Consider the following 10,887-nt stretch of genomic DNA (forward strand, 5'->3'; position numbering starts at 1 on the left):
AGTGTACATACATTTACTGCACAATCCATCTGTATAGTATGTTCATATCACCCATCTGTATATCATACTGATAGTATTTAAAAACTTGTAAATTATGTCCATAGTACTACTGCCTTATCTGTATATTCTGTACATATGTAACATATTGTAGGCACTGTATATCCTGTACCTCTGCTTATTGCACTTCTGGTTAGATGCTAACTGCATTTCGTTGCCCTGTACCTTACATGTGCAATGACAATAAAGTTGAATCTAATCTAATCGAATGTGGGGGAGTGAACAACCAACACTCTCTCCATCCTCAATACCACGACTGAGGTGAGACCCTTGAGCAAGGCACCGAACCCCCAACTGCTCCCCGGGTGTCGCAGCAATGGCTGCCCACTGCTCCAGGTGTATGTTCACTACTATGTGTACACTTGGATGGGTTAAATGCCGAGCACAAACTCCAAGTATAGGTCACCATACCTTCCTTCCCTTATTTGAATCCAAAAATAAGACTGATTACTTTGGCTTACTGCTAGCTGGTCAAACTCATACATAAGACACTATCTTAACATAGAGACTAAGTTTATGCAAGTGGCCCCATATTTTAGATGTCTAAATCCTACTCATATCTAAACTTAACCACCTTACTAATTATTAATTAAGAGTTTATTGAAAGTCATACTTAATAGTAAGTTAACATTGCGAATCAGAGAATTGGCTGAGCATGCTAGCATTTGATTAAAACAGGGTCTGGAATGCATATTCTGAATTTGTAAGTTGGGCTTTTGTTTGATGAGGGTGTGTTAAAAATAAAAAGCACAACGATCTTCCCCACATATGGGCTCCTATTTTATGTCAAGAAACACATTTCACTCATCAAAACATAGAAGCTGTCAGTGTTATTTTCTGCAAAGGAGAAAGCAGGTTATCAAAAATAAAACTGACCTTCCTTCAAAAGAGAGGTGTCTAAGGCTACGTCCACACGAAGACGGGTTTCTCCGTATCCAATCTTTTTTTTGCCTCAAATTCCGTAAACACAGAGTCATCTCAGGAAATATCTGCGTCCACACGGAATCACTGAAAACGATGTAGTACACATGCCAGACCAATATGTGGCGCTGTAACTCTGCCACAGAGATACACAAAACAACAGAGAAGAAGACTTGGACCATGTGTAAACCTTGCGCGCTGAATACAAACTAACACACAAAGCAGAAGATTTTGCTTTAATAAAACTAATGAGCTCAGTAGGTTCTGCAGCACGAGCACAGGCACGTAGTCTGACATTGTTGTTGTTGTTGTCGCTGTTATGTGACGTAGCGGTGTCTGATTAGGGGCGAGACGTGGGCTGATGACGTCATCGTTTCAGAAAATATACGGATTCGCCATCCACACGAAAACATGAAACCGGCGTTTTCAAATTTATCCACCCTGGGACCCGGTTTCAAAAATGATCGGTTTCACTCTTCGAAAACGCCGGTTTCGTGTGGACGAAATGCCTATACGGTAAAAAATTTATGCGTATACAGAGAAACCCGTCTTCGTGTGGACGGGGCCTAAGCTAAGCACCAGCAAGGTCGGTGGAGTTAATGATAATGAGCGACACCTGCGCCACTCACCGGTCTCGAGTCCATGGAGGAGCTCCGGAAGGGTAAAAGGAGGAGTGACGACAGTGGAAGACGAGAGAGGACCAGGCCTGGACTTTATTTTGTGTTTTGTGTGCGGCAGTCGTCAGTCGTCTGTGAGCGGCTACCGCTTTACTTGTGTTTGTTTATTTTTGTCATTACATTCTTTAAATGTTTAACGGACGACTGACGCACACAAAACACAAAGTCCAGGCCTGGTCCTCTCTCGTCTTCCACTGTCGTCACTCCTGCACTCCTCCAAAGTGTCCTGCACATTAATCTAACTGCAAATTTAAAATATAAAATTTAAAAAAATTATTAAAAACTACCTAAAACACTGAAAATATAGCATTTGTACATGTCCCCACTGTCTAACGATACATTTTAACATGACATATGTTTAAAATCCTTCAGAAATAATTTTTATTTTGCATTTTTGTGTACCTCCATATACTATCTGTGCTTTAAATACATTTATTTCAAAATAAATTTATAATATTTTGTATAAAATACACATGTTAGTCGTGTCCCCAGGTTTTCACTCAGTACTGTTACCCTAACACATTCCCCCTCTAAAAATCTGGGAAAATTCTACAAGACACATTTTCAACATAATAATGCAACATCTGGATCTTCTGAAGGCAATGAAATGATTGGAAGCATGCAGTCTTATTTTCTTTTCTGTATATTTGATGATATTGCCATGGTGGCTGGGAGTGTCATTATAAATATACTGTCCTGTTACCTAAAATATTTCTTAGATTATTTTACTTGTTTATTTAAAAAATACAAATCTTTGGTGAATCACTATAATTTACAGAATATTCTCATAATATTAGCATGTATTCCATTTGGCTAGATTATATGTATTTGCAAATTTTATCCTAAAATCTCAATCCTGTTACTTTCAGTCCTGTTACTCATATATCCTATACTTATATATAGTAGCTGAGTAAAAGTAACAGGAGTGAGTAGTGTCATCAGATTTATTAATGTAAATATTAGGCTGCATCCATATTAATCTAGACAAACCTTTTCTCAACGTTTTGGCCTTCTATCCACACAGAGCTTTTGCCCTGAGAAAACTTATCCTTGTTCCTGCATTGTTTTATATTACATTCCTGCAAGTATGACAGAAAATGTATGATTTCTGTCCTGTGGCAATTATGTATTAGATTCATATGGCGTTTGAGTGTGAGCTGCATTATAAGAAAACAGAATCCACAGAAAAACTGAAAATATATTATTTGTTAAGTTTATTATTTTCAAAATCAATTTTAACTTTATATATATATATATTTTTTTCATTATTTATATCTTATAACCTGTCCTCTACCCCTAAACATAACCCTAACAAAAACCTCTGCGGACCACTAGATTTAAATAAAAACATGATTTGGCATTTTTTAGCAGTGAGGTCAGCTCACTACTCAATGTACAACACTTTCACTATATCGGTGCGGGCATTAATTCCTCACATGTGTAGTCAAACCTGTATACTAATATATTGGATACTCCTTCCTGTTACCCATTTCATTCCTGATACTAAATAGTTTATCTTTAAAAAATTAAGTTAAAGCACTATTTTTTTTTAATTAAGTTTGTTCTATAATGTATTCCATTGTTTAATAAATAACATCATAGATAATTGATAAGCTTGAGGTTCGAGTCGCCTTAAAAAAAAAAAAAAAAAATTAGTTTGTGTACTTTAGAAAAATACACCTTGTGTAGATAGTGAGTTTTTATAATAAAAATATTTGGCCATGAAACCAACAATTTCTTTAAAATAAACACCTGTCTGAGGGGGAAATGAAGGAATTTGTTGACATTTTTAAACATGGTTTTTAAAAGACTCCATTTATTTATTTTATTTTTTAATGCATCCATCTTCCACTTTATATATATATTGTTTTATATAAGTATAACAAAATTAAATAATGTTACCTGAGTGTCATGGTGCGCACACGAGGAGGATACAGGAACACGCAGATGAGGATGTAACTCAAAATAACAGTCTTTAATAAATCCAAACACGGTAGGGCAAGACAAGGCAAGGCTGACACAGACAGGAACACCGGGGAGTAACAAGTAGACCAGATGCAATCAAACTGAATGAACAGGACTATAAATACACAGGATAATTATAGCTAATGAGACAAACACAGCTGGATAAGGATTAACTAAGCACACTAGACGAGTACAGGAAACAAGCCAAATATGGACACAAGAGGCGGGAACACATGACACACACAACAGAGGACTGACACTGAGATAGACTAGATTTAGAATAGTTAAACGTGTATTACTAGATTCAGTTTTTTAAAAAGATAATAAATGAAAACATTTTTGAAGAGTTTTTGAAGCAAATGGCACCCATTCGGTAAAATGGCCCGCATAATAATAATAATAATAATAATAGTAGTAGTTATTATTATTATTATTTATAGGCTAAATAGATGCGTGCACTTAAGACAGTAAAATATTTATCATAAAATAATTCATGAATGCTTTCTTTTTAAATAACCTTTTACGGTTTTGGAAATGTGTTTGTGTAGCTACTATTCATTCTTAACATGAAGACTTATTTTGGTGATTTTATTATACTAAGCTTTTCCCCCCATAGTTAGATGCATGTTTCACTGTTAATGTTAGATCTATTATAACATTGCATTCAGTTAGAGAGCAAAGGAATGACAACATAACTGGTACATTGTTTGTTTTGTATTGTTTTTTACCTTCTGCTCTTGAAACTCTGTTGTTTTTAGAAAAATTTTGAAATTTTCTATTCTTTTTTAGCATTTATTTAGCACAGGCGGCGGTGCTTTATCCTATCGGTGAGTAAAATAAACGGTAAAAATAAAATGATTTTGTGAGTGTGGATCATGGTCTCATATAGGATACTATGAAAAATAATAAGCACAACACAGTGCATCCGATTTATACTTATGCCATGTCTGAATATACCATATTAACTCTGATGGCATGACAGATATGTTGCCATATGCAATCCTTTAAAATATCATAAAATCATGACCTCGAAAGTGACAACACTGTACATGGCACTAGCATGACTTTATGCAGTGTTTTCTATGGGTCTGATTATTTTATTCTCAGCCAGGTTGCCTTTATGTGGGACTGACATAGCACGACTGTACTGCTCCAACTGGTCTGTGGCTCGACTGTCTTGTGGGACTTCCACTTTGAGTAACAACACAATTGGATTTTTTGTCACAACAACAACAGTTTTTCTGCCTGCCTTCTTCATCTTCTATATTAGCTGTCAGAATTTTGATCATTTGTCAAAAAAGCTCCAAAGAATTGCAGGGCTCCAGACTGCGACTAAAATGGTCGCATTTGCGACCAAATATATTTATTTGCGAGTGAAATTTCTGCCAAGGTCGCTATTGGCGACAATACAAATTTACTCCCTTTGATTGTAAAATTTGCATCCTACGTGCATGTTTTATAACCAGTAGCCTATTGCTTCATTTGTTTTGTTAACATCATGAAATGAGATGCTTTGTGCGAAAGTTTCACTGAGTGAAAGCGCCAAAATATGAACGGGTAAAGCGAATGTCACCTTTCCGCGCCAGAATAAAATGTCAAAGCGAAAAATATCTGACTTCTTCAAGCAATCCTCATTTCTTCTTTGGGGAAGTCGTGGCCTAATGGTTAGAGAGTCGGACTCGTAATCGAAAGGTTGCGAGTTGGAGCCCCTGGCCGGCAGGAATTGTAGGTGGGGGGAGGGAATGTCCAGCGCTCTCTCCACCCTCAATACCACGACTGAGGTGCCCTTGAGCAAGGCACCGAACCCCCAACTGCTCCCCGGGCGCCTGTGTGTGTGTGTGCGCCTGTGTGTGTGTGTGTGTGTGTGTGTGTGTGCGCGCGCACTTGGATGGGTTAAACGCAGAGCACCAATTTCGAGTATGGGTGACAATACGTCACGACTTTTTCTGTCAAGCACCAGTACGGATGACACACCTGCTAACAAAAAAGCAGGCTCCAGCAGCTGTGCCAGCACGAGCGCACTAGAGAACGCCAGAGACACAGGGATTCATCTTTCCGCATCAGTTAATGAACACCGTGCCGAAAGACATTTCAAAACATCCTGGATTTAGGAGTTTTCTTGGCTGAGGTATGTATAAAAAATGTTTTGTGACTTTTGTTCAAGAGCGGGCAAAGAAATAGCGGGGAAAACGGAGTTCATTACAGGAACTAACCATTTCAAAAAAGAGACTGTGAGAAAACACGGGCACAGTCACAAGCATAAAAATGCACGTGATCACATAATCGCGAAGAATGCTCCACAGACTACACCGTTAGCATGTGCAGTTTCTCGTGCATGCGAGCTGCGGGACGAAAAGGAATGGAAGGAGTTAAAAATGAAATTTAACACAGCCTATATGATCGCACGGGAAGAGCTGCCGTTCAATAAGTTTAGTTCACAGATATTATTAATGAGAAAAAATGGACTTGATGTGAGCAAAACATATGATAACGGCACATCTTGTGCTGAGTTTGTAGGATGCATTGCAGATGAGATCAAAGAACAAGCACTGACAGACGCACATACAGCTAATTACATCTCCATTATCACTGACTGTGGCACAGATGTTTCTGGGAAAGACAACGTTATTGCATACTGCAGGCACATTTCTACAGGTGTGGCAGTGAACAGGTTGATTGGTTTAACTGAGCTTGAACACTGCCATGCATATGGAGTATTAGATCAAATAAAATGCTTGTTTAGTGATGCTAAACAAACTGATCGTGATTGGTGGCAGAAGAAGATTACTGCATTTGGAGCAGATGGGGCTGTCGTTAACATGGGTGCTCTAGGAGGAGTAGGTGCTCTCTTAAGAGAAGAAATAGGACAGCGCCAGAGGTGGGTAGAGTAGCCAAAAACTGTACTCAAGTAAAAGTAAAAGTACTTGTAGAAATATTTACTCAAGTAAAAGTAATAGTCTGAATAGTTACTTGAGTAAGAGTAAAAAAGTATAGGATAAAAAAACTACTCAAGTAGTTAGTTACTAGTTACTTTGGATCATATACTGAATATAGTCTATTTTTATTTATATATACACACAAAATGTATATATATATATATATATATATATATATATATATATATATATACACTCACACCCACACACACAACTGCCGTTCAAAAGATGTTTTTTTTTATGTAATTTATTTCAGTGATGCAAATGAATTTTTATCAGCCTTTAAGCCAGTCTTCAGTGTGACATAATCCTTCAGAAATCATTCCAATATCTTGATTTATTATCAATGCTGTTCTTTTCAGCTTTCTATTCATAAAAGAATTGTGAACAAAATGTCACAGGTTCCAAAAGCAGCAAAACCCTGTTGAAAAAACCAGCATATGCTGTATGTTTTGAAGCATGGGATGCTGGTTTGGGTTGGTTTAAGCTGGTCCTAAAATGGTCTGACCAGCACATGACCAGCTAAGGACCAGCATAAACCAGCAAAAGACCAGCATCACAGCTTCAAAACATACAGCATATGCTGTTTTTTTTTCAACAACACTGATAATAAATCAATATATTAGAATGATTGCTGAAGGATCACATGACTCTGAAAACTGGAGTAACAGCTGATAAAGATTCAGATTTGCATCACTGAATTTAATTATATTTTAAAGTATATTAATTGTTATTAATGAATTATTAATTATGAAGTGACATACTGCCAAGTATGGTGACCCATACTCGGAATTCGTGCTCTGCATTTAACCCACCCAACGTGCACACACACAGCAGTGAACACACACACACACACACACACACACACTGTGAACACACACCCGGAGCAGTGGAGCAGTTGGGGGTCCGGTGCCTTGCTCAAGGGCACCTCAGTCGTGGTATCGAGGGTGGAGAGAGCGCTGGACATTCACTCCTCCCACCTACAATTCCTGCCGGCCGGAGACTCGAACCCGCAACCTTTGGATTACGAGTCCAACTCTCTAACCATTAGGCCACGACTTCCCCAATTGTATATTATTTGTATATGTATATAACCTCTGACACAGAGAAGAGAGAAATCTCCTCACAAGACCGCTACAGAACATCTGAACATAACGAAATAAATCTTCTTACGTCTGTTCCGCAAAATGTAAACAAATGTAGCTTTAATTTCTGCAAGCGTAAATATTGTGAAAATATCAATATTAATTGTGTCTAAGCAAAGGCATTCCTCCTGGAACTAACGCGGGTTTGGCGGGTGTTCATTTCATACTCTGTGACAGCTTATTTAATGAATAAATTCTAGATTGTGTTTAATGTATAAGGTACATTTACAAAAAAAATGGTAATGTCATAGTGGTTCGTGTACTGTAAACGAATCTATACCTGTGGAACCGACAGCACACGCGGTGTTCATCTAATAAAGATCTTCATAGCTAGCAAACCATAGCCTTTGCAGATTTGCTTTCAACTGACTGTAGATCCAAAGCCACGTCTTCAGCGCTCTTGATGTTCTTAAACTCTCTGTTATCTGAGTGAGAACCGCTTCAGAGACTCAGCGCGTGCGGCAGGGAACTGAACGAATCATTCAAACTGATTCACGAACCGATTCACTGGTTTGCCAACTGGTTTGATAAAGCCTTTAAACAGAATCGACTCAAAAGAATGAATCATTCACGAACGGACATCACTCGTTGCCCAGAGAAAAGTAGACGGCGCGTTTGGAATAAATTGAAGCATTTTTGTCTTTTTTATTACGTATTGCATTAAGATATAGTAACGAGAGGAGCGTCGCCCACAGTAACGAAGTAAAAGTACCGTTTTTTCACTAAAAATGTACTTGAGTAAGAGTAAAAGTACCCAATTTTAAATATACTCTAAAATTATTAGTTACTCAAAAAATGTACTCAAGTAAATGTAACGAAGTAAATGTAACTCGTTACTACCCACCTCTGGACAGCGCATTCTTTCCTTTCACTGTCCACACAGACTGGACTTAGCCATGCTGGATGTTCAGAAGTCTGTTCCAATGATTGAAAATGTCTATGACTTGCTACAGCTAATATGGAAAACATACAATTTTAGCCCCAAAAGCAAGCGTGAATTGAAAGCCATTGGTATGGAGTTAGGCTGTGCCATACGAACACCTTCTGCTGTGAAGACCCAGCGCTGGCTGCCTCACATTTACAGAGCCCTTTCTGTTTTTCTTGCATCTGATCAGACTGCAGGCCAGGTCCGATATACAGCTGTGCACTTCCACATGCAACACCTTGCTGCCTCATCCAAAAACACTGAAATAACAGGAAGAGCAAAACACATCGCACAACAAATGGAAAAGTTGCCTTTTGTGGGGTTTTGTCACTTTCTCCATGACCTGTTTGGAGAAATCTCAAAGTTGAGTCTTGTGCTTCAGAAGAACTCGCTTATTCTACCTCAGGCTAAAGCAGCTATTGATTCCTGTGTTTGTACAATCAAGGGAATGAAGGACAAACCAGTGAGAAATGGAAAGTTGGAGGAATTTCTCAGTCACACAAACTTAAATTCAGTTTCTCAGCATGAAAATGTGGTGCAGCAGGACAAAGCCCAAAGAGAAAAACAGACCAGAAGGCAGAAAAAAGCAGCCTCATCTGACTACGTGGGCATTTCCTTTCAAAACATACAGCTGAAAGGCTGTGATCTCCAAGGTTTCAGTGAAGAACTAAACCACCTCATTGATGAAACTGTAGACATTACAGTTAAAGAGCTTGAAAGGAGGTTTGAAATAATTAGAGACAACACACAGCACAACAACACACAAGGGACAGAGATCATTCAATGCTTCTCAATCTTTTGTCATGATTCTTGGCCAGACGACATCTACACTTTTGGGGTAAATTAAATTGACACACTGCTGAAATGGTATAAAGACATCTTGCTGAAAAATGGATGTGACATCAGTGCTGTACAGGCAGAATGGAGACTGCTGAAAACCCTTGTAAAAGGACAGTTTTCAGATAAATCCTATTGCAGCTTGTGGGAAGTCTTACAAACAAAAGAGCCCTATACTGCACAGATTTCCAGAATGTTTTGCATCTAGTTGAGATAATGCTTGTCCTACCAATTTCGGTTGCTCAGAGTGAACGTGGCTTTTCAGCTCAAAACAGGATAAAATCTAAAGTACGCAATTCACTCCATGTGTCAACCTTGGAAGATTTGATCAGGATCAACACTGAAGGCCCATCACTTGAACAGTTGGACCCTGAACCATGTGTCAAACGCTGGCTATCTGCAAAAAAGAAGAGGAGACGGCCAAACTACACTCTGTGGCCAAGTGATATGGACATAATCATGGTCAGTGGCAGTGACACTGGCTCAGATTCTGCGTAAAAAAAAAATATTTGACTGTATATAGTTCATAAATTGGAAGTGACATTCAGTTCCCAAATAAGCTTCAGTTCCCAAATAAGCTTCAGTTCCCTGAACATTCACAAGATGAAAATGCTGAAACTGTAAGAAGAGGAGAGACATGCACACAAAAGGGTGACTAAATGTAAGTGCATTGTTATGTGGCTCTTAAAAAATTATTTGGTGCCTGTTTTTTTCCCCTATAGGAGCCAATGGCTCCTTAATTGATTTTTTTGTTTGGAGCCCTGATTTAGGGGCAAAGCATTACAAACATGTCTTCCTCACATAATAAGCTTTGTTAATTACTCTATAGCTTCGTTTTGTGATATTGCTTTAAGTCGGTATGATTCAGACAAATTTAAGATTGTGGCCATAATTTTTTCAGTGGAATTTCTGGTTATCCCTCCTGTTCTGAATCCCCTAATTTATGGTTTAAATTTACCATAAATTCGCAAAAACATTGCATGCTTGTTTCAGTGCTCAAAAGTTGGCCATTTTCCAGAATAAATACTTAAAATATAAGATATGATTATTTTAAAAAGCTACGTACTGGTTTTACAGTGTTGTTTATCATAAAACTTAATTTTCTGAAATTATTTATTTAGTCCTAAACAATGAGGCACAAACACCATACTTCTGATGTCTTCATAAAACTAAATATCTCCCTGATGTTCTGTAACAGTTTCACAATTTCACTGACATTTTTCTTCTTTCTTTCTTTCTTTCTTTCTTTCTGCTATAAGTACAGCTGTAACAATATGCACAAATGACCTTGTGTTATGTGTCGCCAGTTGACATTTGAAAGTTTAATATTTAAACTATATAATAATAGCAAACAGTGACACAAAGGGAACCTGCAAAAGTCCTGACTATGACCACGCCACCCTGTCAGGCCTGACTAGCATAAC

At 38.0% G+C, this 10,887-nt stretch overlaps 1 pseudogene across 1 annotated transcript; it reads left to right on the forward strand.

The window, feature by feature from the left end:
• Positions 1–4,515: 4,515 nt before the first annotated feature.
• Positions 4,516–10,486, forward strand: LOC306854136 (olfactory receptor 52E8-like; annotated as a pseudogene). Its single transcript has 2 exons — positions 4,516–4,960; positions 10,234–10,486. The product of its transcript is annotated as an olfactory receptor 52E8-like (transcript).
• Positions 10,487–10,887: the final 401 nt, after the last annotated feature.

The sequence above is a fragment of the Barbus barbus genome (assembly GCF_936440315.1).
Source record: "Barbus barbus genome assembly, chromosome: 34".
Taxonomy (NCBI): domain Eukaryota; kingdom Metazoa; phylum Chordata; class Actinopteri; order Cypriniformes; family Cyprinidae; genus Barbus; species Barbus barbus.